General features: G+C 48.6%; 1 pseudogene; it reads right to left on the bottom strand.

The window, feature by feature from the left end:
• LOC100469591 overlaps positions 1–5627 on the bottom strand; it is a 27291-nt pseudogene extending 21664 nt beyond the window's left edge.
• Between the last annotated feature and the right edge of the window lie 4576 nt (positions 5628–10203).

Below are 10203 nucleotides of genomic sequence, written 5' to 3' on the forward strand. Positions count from 1 at the left end.
GAGAAGATGGAACAGGAGGTGAGTCAACTTCTGCCTGATCCCCACGTCGGTCAGCCTGCAGGCACGGGTTACGTCTGAGGAGGCAGGACACAGTCAGTCCAGGCCCCAAAGAACAGTGAAACCCGGACCGTGGGCCACGGCAGAGAGAGTGGGTTCGATAATCAGGAGTTTTTCTTGGCCCTGAGGTTGAGCCCAGGGCATGGCGAATATGCACCTTGACCTTGTCCTCTCTTTGGGTGATGTCCAAACATCACAGATCCTCTCTGGAGAGACCCTCAGCACGCAATGTTCAACGTTTGCCGAGTTCACACAATGGCAGCATCCTGAAAGTGTGGCACAGCTCTAGCCTGGAGGGATCATGGGTCTTGCATTTGGGGATATGAGTCACCGAATGGGAGTCTTCCGGACCCTTGTTTCTCTTGGGGGGGGCAGGCCCGGAGGCTGGTGGGGCTCAAGCCAGGAATTTGCTGTGCTTTGCTTCCCAGGATCTCATTTACCTCTGTGTGGCCAGGCCAAAAAAGGTGCCCTTGGGAAGATATCAGTTATCTGAATGAAAATGGGTATTTTCTTCTTATGGCAAAAATATAGCCAAAGCCTCCATGGGTTTGAACCAGGCAATGATCAAAGAGTAGTTAAGTGGCTCTCTAGTGTTTGAGCTGATGCCCGTCCAGCAACAGTTCATCTCAAGCCCAGAAGAGAAGCCCCTGGGAATTCACACGTTGTTTGTTTGTGTCTCCGTGTCATGAGCCAGCCTGGGGGGTGCTCCAGCCCAGGAAATGAATATGTCGTGCGCACAGTAAATGGGGTTCGTGGTCACTGCTGGGCGGACAGACTGGATCTTCTGGGCGGGGAGGACTGACCCAGCATTTCCCTGGAGCACAGGGCTGCAGAATGAGCACCTGTGGGACTGCAGGTGGTCACAGGGCATCCTGGACACTGATGCCTGCCCAGGGGGCGGTCCCTAGGCTGGTCATCTCTGGTTGTACTTCATTTGTGTCCCAACGGGCCATTCAGCCAGCAAACATTCAGTGAACACCCACTCTGAGCCAGACGTGTTGAAAGTGCACAGAACACCTCCATGAGCAAAGAGGCCAAGATGCCGACCCTTTAATGGGGACACGGGTAGTTATGATTAATACAAGAACACGGATCATAGTCACGTGCCGTCAGGTTGTTCTGTGTGCCAAGGTGGGAACGGACTGGGCCAGACCCGCTGGACTAACCACCAGGGGGCAGCCTCCTCCCANGTGCCCTTGGGAAGATATCAGTTATCTGAATGAAAATGGGTATTTTCTTCTTATGGCAAAAATATAGCCAAAGCCTCCATGGGTTTGAACCAGGCAATGATCAAAGAGTAGTTAAGTGGCTCTCTAGTGTTTGACCTGATGCCCGTCCAGCAACAGTTCATCTCAAGCCCAGAAGAGAAGCCCCTGGGAATTCACACGTTGTTTGTTTGTGTCTCCGTGTCATGAGCCAGCCTGGGGGGTGCTCCAGCCCAGGAAATGAATATGTCGTGCGCACAGTAAATGGGGTTCGTGGTCACTGCTGGGCGGACAGACTGGATCTTCTGGGCGGGGAGGACTGACCCAGCATTTCCCTGGAGCACAGGGCTGCAGAATGAGCACCTGTGGGACTGCAGGTGGTCACAGGGCATCCTGGACACTGATGCCTGCCCAGGGGGCGGTCCCTAGGCTGGTCATCTCTGGTTGTACTTCATTTGTGTCCCAACGGGCCATTCAGCCAGCAAACATTCAGTGAACACCCACTCTGAGCCAGACGTGTTGAAAGTGCACAGAACACCTCCATGAGCAAAGAGGCCAAGATGCCGACCCTTTAATGGGGACACGGGTAGTTATGATTAATACAAGAACACGGATCATAGTCACGTGCCGTCAGGTTGTTCTGTGTGCCAAGGTGGGAACGGACTGGGCCAGACCCGCTGGACTAACCACCAGGGGGCAGCCTCCTCCCAGCTAGCCCGCACTCCTCCTCTGGGTGCTGGTCGCTATGCGGAGACCGCTGGGCTGGGGCATTTTGCCAAGAGTGGAGCCCAAGCTCGGTGTCTGTCCTGATACAGCGGGACACCAGAGGGCCCTAGAAAGGGGCGTAGGAAGAGTGCAGACTCCTGCTTGACCGCCTGCCCCGACCCTTGACAAGCAGGTCCCCAACCTGGGATACCAATCTGAGGACTGGCCCTGGGTGGGGCAGGCAAACCGTCCTTCAAAGCCTGGCCTGTCCTTTTTGGAAAGTGGGAGCCAGAAATAAGCAACCGTTCTCTTATAAGGTTTTAAAGCCATATCATCAGCTGCGATTTTAAACACCCCCAAGTTTGGGTAGTTAATAACAGAAACATAAGCATATTTAAACACTTTTGGATGCAGTTGAAGATCTGGAATCAAACTTTAAAGGAAAGTAACTTTGAAATGAGGTAAAAATCGGAACAATCAATGAGGATCTTAATGAGAAAAGTATGTCCCCAGCCTGGGAGGATGCTGAACATTTTGCCACCTAGAACGTTTCAAAGGAGGCAATTAAGCAATAAGCTGCATCTATGGGCGTATAAATAAGACATGGCAAGGTTAATCGTCCCCATTCACACTACTGCATTTCTCATGCACACCTGGCAAATGCCCTCCCTGGAAACCTCCTTTTTTCAGGTAGTGGCTCCCTTTGCTCTGTGTCGACCGGGCATCTGCACGTGGGCAGAGCTGCTTTCCATCCTACTTTAATTCTCAAAGTGCATTGATTTTTAATTTCCTGGAGTCGGTTTTCTGTGCAACCCTCTTTCCTTCAGCATACAAAGCAGTGCTAATTTTATACATTTACAGTTGCTTCTCCAAGGAGAAGCACACCCTGGAAAGAAAAATGAAAATTTCCTTGGGTGAGATCGCAGTGGCGACTGGCGGCTCGCACTGCTTCTCCAGAACTGTCCCCGGACGTCCAGCTACGAGGCGGTGTCTGTGCACATTCTGTGCTCTTGGGGAGAGAGGGTGGGGTCTGAGGAATCAGCACAATGGACTTGCTGTTGTCTAATAAGCCCGACGGGAGACAAGGTAGGAAGGTAAATACACGCACACACATACTTTTAAATCAGTGCATCAACGGATCATGTCATAATGCTGTTTTTCAAACTTTTCCTTTTCTTTTTTGCTTGTCTTCTGCGGTCGTCCACCCGGAGACTCATCCCTGCGTCCTGCACAGGTGTGGCGACCGTGCGTGGCAGGTGGCTCTCAGAGCATGTGTGCGCGCGGTCAGGTGGCGCTCACCGCGCAGGTGCTTACACGCCTGCCTGTGTGCAGAGGAGCGGGTGCGCTGCATTGTTCTGAAAACGGGGTAGTAAAATATTCTGCTTGGTCTTCCGTGAACCTGAATTATTTTGATCCCCATTAAAAAGCATTTAATTGAGCTCCAACTTTGACCACTATGAACGATGCTTCAGTAAGTACTTGTGTCCTTGCATTTTAAAAAACACGATATTTTTTAGAGCAATTTTAAGTTTATTGCAAAATTAAGAAGAAGGTGCAGGGATTTCCGCATACCCCCTGCCCACCCCCAGCACCCACCAGCAACATCCCCACCAGATGGTGCATTTGTCACACTGGATGGATCTGCATGGATGCTTCATCATCACCCAGGCTCGTGGCTTACGTCGGGGTCACGCTTGGTGTTTTGCGTTCTGTGGGTTGGGACACATGTATGACAATGTGTACCTGGCACTACAGTGTCATACAGCGTAGACTCAGTGCCCGAAAAATCCCCTGTGCGCCACCAGCTCATCCCTCCCTCTCCTCAGCTCCTGGCAACCACTGATATCTCTACCGGCTCCAGGGTTTTGTCTTTTCCAGAACGTCAGCGCATTGAAATCATAGACGCCCTTTTATTTCTACAGGATAAATGAAAGGTGGATATAGAAGTGTTAGTTTCGGTTTTCAGTTTTCTTTGCTCATCTTTATCCGCTGTAGATGCTGGAAAGGTAAAAACCTACCTGGTAAAGCTTCACAGCTGGAATGGCCAGTAGACCGAGTCTATGGAGGCCAAGGGGTCTTTGCTGAGCCTCTTCCGATACCACCTTCTTCCTGCTTGAAATGCAGCTGGTGAGGAGCCAGGCGGAGAGTCAGGAGAGAGGGAGCCAGCTCTGTAAGTCAGCCAGTAGCTCAGCAAGTGTTTACTGAGCATCTGCTATGTTCTGGTGCAGGCTTGACGGACACAGAGACACAGATACAGACGGAGAGGCCAGAGAACCAAGGGATGTATGTGAGTGGTTTGTAGGACGGTGCCACGTGCCACGAGGCCGTGACACACCAGAGTGACCGTGGTCGGGGTCAGGCGGTGCACGCACAGGCCTAACGAGGACCTGGAATGGGAAGGGGTAGGAGCGTTCCTGTGGGAGCAGGGCAGGAGCCTGGTGGGCTCCTTGGAGCGGAGGAAAGCCAGTGTGGCTAACAGCCAGCGCTGGAGACACAGGAGGGGCCGGGCCAGATGCAGCCTTGCTGCTCACTCAAGGCTTTTGAACTCAGGGGTGAGGAATGGGTGTTGGGGTTGATAGTTTCCCGATGTAACTTACCCCATTTTTAAGTTTATTGTAACACAACGTAGCGATGAAAATCACTTCTATTTTTTTCCAGAGTTGCCTGATTGAACCGACTCAAAATGGACGGCTGTTAAAGTTTTGCCACTTGTTGCCAAGCTGCAGCCTCCCCTTGCTGTGTGCACACCCCCCCCCAACAGCCGGGGGGCTGGGGCTGGGCCTTGCCTGGACCCTGTCAACCCCGGGAGCGGTTGGTCTTTTAAGCACTCCCCATCCAACGGGTGGGAAATGAGGTTTCATGATTTCTCGCACTTCTTTTCCTGGGTGTGCAGCTGAATTTCTCTGTGATGCTACGATATCACCAAACCCTTGTTTCTCTTTAGGGGTTTATACTTTCTTAAAGTGAGCTGTGGGATTGAAGAATAGGGATAGTGAATGGATTTAGGACTTTCTGTCTTCCTCCGGTCGCTCCTCTCTGCAGATGTGAGATATGCCTAGAGTGCTTTAGTCCTACGTTCAACGGGGACATAGTGATGACATTGAAGAGGGCTGGTGGGGAAGGTGCCCTCAGACGTGAGCTGCGTGGCTGTTGGTCTCCTCGTAGGGGTACAGTGAGGAGCAGAGGACGTGTGCAGAGACCCTGGTATGACACTCTCGCTTTAAAGAATGTTTCCACCAAAAGCTGCTGCTTCTTTGCTACTGTTTGTTCTCGAGATCCTTCTATGGAGAGCTGTAAACCGATGAGCAAGTAGCCTCAACACACCGAAGGAAAAAACTGTAGCGCTGTGTTTTTAAAACACAGGCATGTCATCAGCACAAGCAAGATGAAGTGACAGATGTGGGAAAATATGATAATTCATTATGAATTCCATGCATCTTCTCATGGGGGGTAGGTGAAGGCAGGAACCACATCGCCCGCCATACTGTGGGCGCTTACCTGGTGCCGGGCACCTGAGTGCATGATCTCCATCACCCGCTGAGGTGGACCACGCAGTTTACGCTGCAGAAACCGGTCATAAACCTGGAAACTGGGAAGCACCAGTACAAATGCCTGGATAGGCCAGCACTCTGGCACCTGTGTATTCCCGATTCCCTGCATTGCAGTTGCCCACGGCCCCCCGAAGTACCAAGTGGTCCGTACAAACCCAAACCTTCGTTGTATACATACACTGACAAATAGCAGCTAAGAGAAACAAGAAAGCTTTTTGAGAAAAGAAATCCATTCCTTTTTCTCAAGAAAAGTGCTTCTATTTTTTTGAGGTTTTCCAGAAAAACTATTGCCCCGCCAAAATCATTCTTCAAATATTGAAATGAATGCTGATTGGATTGCATGGGATTTCTATGTAGGAGCGCACGTGTGACCTTGGGGCCCATAAGGAATGTCTGTGCATGGTGAGTCCCGCAGGCTCATGACCAAGGGCTCAGGAAACACTTCATCCTCCGTGCTCTGAGCACCGAGGGTGTGTGCGTGGGAGGACCACACCCACATCCTCGCACGGAAGCTTTGATCACTGCATTGATCTCCCCCGGCCTGTCGTTTGCATCTGGACCCAGGGAGCTGATGAGGTTGTGGATGGTTGAGCCTGGAAACATCCTCCATTTGAAGCAGTTTCCTTCGGTTCCCTCATCTTCATTGTGCCTTTAAAGTAGCCTGGCCGCTCTGTTAGCCCCACAAGGACCAAATATTCTTTCTGTGGGGAGCATGAACGAGCGCAGTTACATTTCACAGAAGCTACTTGTTCATTGGTGATCTTGGAAGTACTTCTAATGCCTGGGGATAATAAGCTATCTCACCATGTGCTGCAGAAACTTAACTTTGCCAAAAATATGAGTTTTCAAAGACACAAATACGGCATACAAATGAAAAAATCATTTCTGGCCGGCTCCCAATGCCCATTCACTGAAAAGGAGAATTTCTTGTCAAAGAAGTTTAGATTCTCTTGGTTCCATTTCATAGATTTGGGAGGAAGTTAACCAAGCAAGTCGATCCAAAGCAGTAGCTTTGCTTTGTTTAAATTGTAGCGAAGGGGAGTGTGTTAGAATTCTCCCTAGAAGCAGATTGCATAGGATATATATAAACAACCCTCCCTCCCTCCCTCCTCCCTTCCTCCCTTCCTTCTTCCCTTCATTTATTTATTTATTTATTATGAAGAATTGACTTGTGTGATCATGGAAACTAAGTCCAAATCTACAATAGGGGCCCAGCAGGCTGGAGACCCAGGGAAGCCAACGGTATAGGTAAAATCTAAAGGCCATCTGTCTGCTGGAGAATTCCATCTTACTCGGGAATTTTTTGTTCTGTTCATGCCCTCAGCTGATTGGATGAGGCCCACCCACACTAGGGAGAGCAAAGTTAATGTCATCTCAAAGCACCAGTCCAGAAACACCTAGAATACTGATTAGCTGAATATCTGGGCACCCTATGGCCTAGTCAAATTGACACATAAAATTAAACATCTCAGAAAGGATGCCATTTAAACCTGGAAATGGGGGAGCAAAGGAAAATAGAGTAAGTCTAAAGAAGGCTCCATGTCTTTCTTGCATGAAACCCTCTTGCCGTCAGAAACCCACACGTGAGGAGGGCTGGTCAGTTGGAGGCAGCTCAGTTTGGGGCATTAAAGGAAATCTCTCAGGTGGGTTGTAGAGCACGGGAGGCCAGTCCTCTCCAGGAATTCTTCCATGTAATCACTCTATTTTTTATTCTAGATTAAGGCATCACTTCAGTTTGTCTTATCAGTTCTGGAGAAAAAAGATAAATCAATAACTTTGAATTCCTTTTTCACGACTTTGCTTTTCTCATTATTGTGCTAATATAGAAGTGATGGAGTTTTTAGGAAAATATTCTGTATGGCGGGCCCCGTAAAGGAATTAGTGATTATTACTAAACATCCTGAAGCCTGTGTGTCCCAGCGGATGCCTTTCCTTCACACAGGTTCTCCAAGGGGCACAGCACCTTTGCCAGATCTGCTGGCATGGCTCCCAGTGTACCTGGACCCTTTCTGGAATTACTTTCAGACTGTGCACAATGGCCTGAGTGCCTCACTGTTCCCCTTCATTCTGTAACACGAGTTTAAAGTTAGAAATAGCCAAGTCTTAATAATACCAAGCCTTATTAAGAAGGATAGTTCTGAAGCTGGGTAAATAAGTCGAAGTAAAACAAATAGACTAATGTTACATCCTTGACCTGTAAACTGGTCACAGAGTTGGAGCCACGTGAGGACGCTCATATATGTTGTACTCCATTTGGAGGTGAGGAGCTCCGGGAGGTACTCAGCAACTTCCATTTTATTGTGAGAACCTAGCAGAACATTTAAGATCTGTGCTTCATCTAATGAGTCTGATGTCCTGTTTGAAAAACAGTCCTACCTGCTGAGTAGGAAAGTAGGAGAGGGGGCATAGTGTTTAGCAGTGGGGACTTGTAATATCTCAGGGTGAAAAACCAAGGCCAGTTGTAGCTTGAGTCCTGTTTGTGGGCCCTAAGTTCCTTGCAATTCTGTTCCTGGTGAGTCTGTCCTTGGCTCCTGGAAAGGAGGGCTGGTCTGTGGGGAGAACTTGGTGGCCACATGCAGATGAAGAGAGACAGGTGGGTCTCTAAATGTCCCCACCCAACTTCAACCCAAACAGCTTTTCTTTCATTAGTTTGATGTGTTTTGTATCAGAAGTCCTCATAAAATTTTATTTGAAAAAAAAGGCTTATGCCAATAAGAAACAAAAATCATAAGTAAAAAATAAAACATAAAGCTTTGAAACTACTTGTGTAGTAGGAAAAGCTTGTGTTTTAAATCTGAAATCTCGGACTGACTGATAAATTTTGAGATTTTGATTGAGAATAACAATTCTGAGCCTCAGTTTCTGTAAAAATGGGCACATAGCATATAATTTCTATGAAAAGGAAATAGAATATTACTGTGCATAAAGTTCTTAGTATCCTATGTGGTAGAAAAAGGTTGTACTAGTTTGGGCTCAGGCACAACTGCTATAAAAAGGAGACCTCAAAATGCAGTGGTTCACAAACCACAGAATGGTGTTTCTCTCTTAGGGCACAGCCCCCAGATGGGAAGGTTCCCAGTGGGTGTCCTTTCCCCATGAGGCCCCCAGATGCAGGTCTTGCTTTACTGGTGCCCCCAGCTTCCCTCCACCCCACCTGTTGTGGTTGGAGGCTGAGGCAGGAGGGGAGCAGACATAGAGCAGCTTCCTCTGTGGGGGATGTGTTGTGGGAGAATTGCCCCCCATCACTTCTGCTCTAGTTCTGTCCCGGGACCACGCTCAGCTGCAAGGGAGGCTAATTCGGTCCCTGCTGAGAAACTGGGCCCAGACAGCACTGTGCTGGGAGGAGGGCTCTGTTACTAAGGGGAGAAAGTGGGAATAGGTACAGTCTCTGGTTTTAGCAGCTGCTCTTTCCCCTCTCCCCCAAAGCATTCCAACATGGACACCTCTGAGTCCTTTTTAATATTTGATGGGAGAAGTGAAAACCAGGCTACAAAATACCAAAATATTTTTTTCCTAACCAGCAATAACCAATTACGAATGTGTAGACGCCACAATCTTCATGGCGGAGGAACGTAAGGAAATACAACTCAGGAAGAAGATTGACAGTTAGATGCAGAAATCATTGAGACCTCCGAACAGGCACTTTGAGAAGGAATGTCTCTAAATTGCCAGTAAACATACAAAATTGTTCAACTTTATTGGTCAGAGGGAAATGAAATTAGAAACCTCAATGAAATACCACGACACGCTCGTCACAGCGGCTCCGGTGAAGGCCACAGACGTCACCGAACGGAAGCGCTTAGAGCCAGCAGGTGCATGGGCTCATTCAAGCGCTCTGCGGAGTTGACATATTCGGAGCTTATGACCCAGTTACTCCACTCCTCGGTACACAAGTGTGTACGTGTGTCCACTGAGAGGCATGTGCAAACTGATTCAAAGAAGCTCTATTCATTACAGCCTAATTGGGAGCCCTGAAAAGCCCATAGACAGGAGGACTTACCCACTTCATACAGTGGAGTAACACTGGCAGTGAAAAGGAGAATGGGTGAACGTCCCAGACTATTTTGAGTGAAAGAAACACAAAAGAGTGCAAACTATATGATTCTATGTCTATGAGGTTTAAAAAGTCAAGACTGACCAGTGGGCTTGGAAGGCAGGACAGCTGTCCCCCCAGAGGATGTGGTGGGGAGGGGGCACAAAGATGCTCTGGGTGCTGGCCACATGGGTGTGCTTCGTGTGAACACCCATGGAGCTGCACACTCAGGACTCCCGGACCGTTTGTGTGTACGGGAATAAAATGCACGTTTTGGAAAGCTAATGAAATATACTGTGTCCATTAAAGGTGTTACGTGAAACAACAATAGGAGAAGAAAATCCTTTTGGAAACAGAATAAGCAAAATGAAAAGTTTAATGGGGATTTTGGGAGATAAACCTGACCGATCTCACAGACAATACACGAAAGACAGACTCAGAAATTGAAAAAAATGTAAGAAAACTAGGTCAGCAGATCAGGACAGGACATTCGGCATTGGCTGATGAAAGTTCAAGCAAGGCAAAATGAAGAACTTGAAGGGGGAGAAACACCCAGAGAAATAAGAGAGGCTCCAGGTTGGGGGGATGGCTGCCGGGTTGCTCAGGTAACCATCTTGCTGATCACAGCAAAAACGACATTTAGTTAAAAAAA

This window comes from Ailuropoda melanoleuca, chromosome 17 (genome assembly GCF_002007445.2).
Source record: "Ailuropoda melanoleuca isolate Jingjing chromosome 17, ASM200744v2, whole genome shotgun sequence".
NCBI classification, from domain to species: Eukaryota; Metazoa; Chordata; class Mammalia; order Carnivora; family Ursidae; genus Ailuropoda; species Ailuropoda melanoleuca.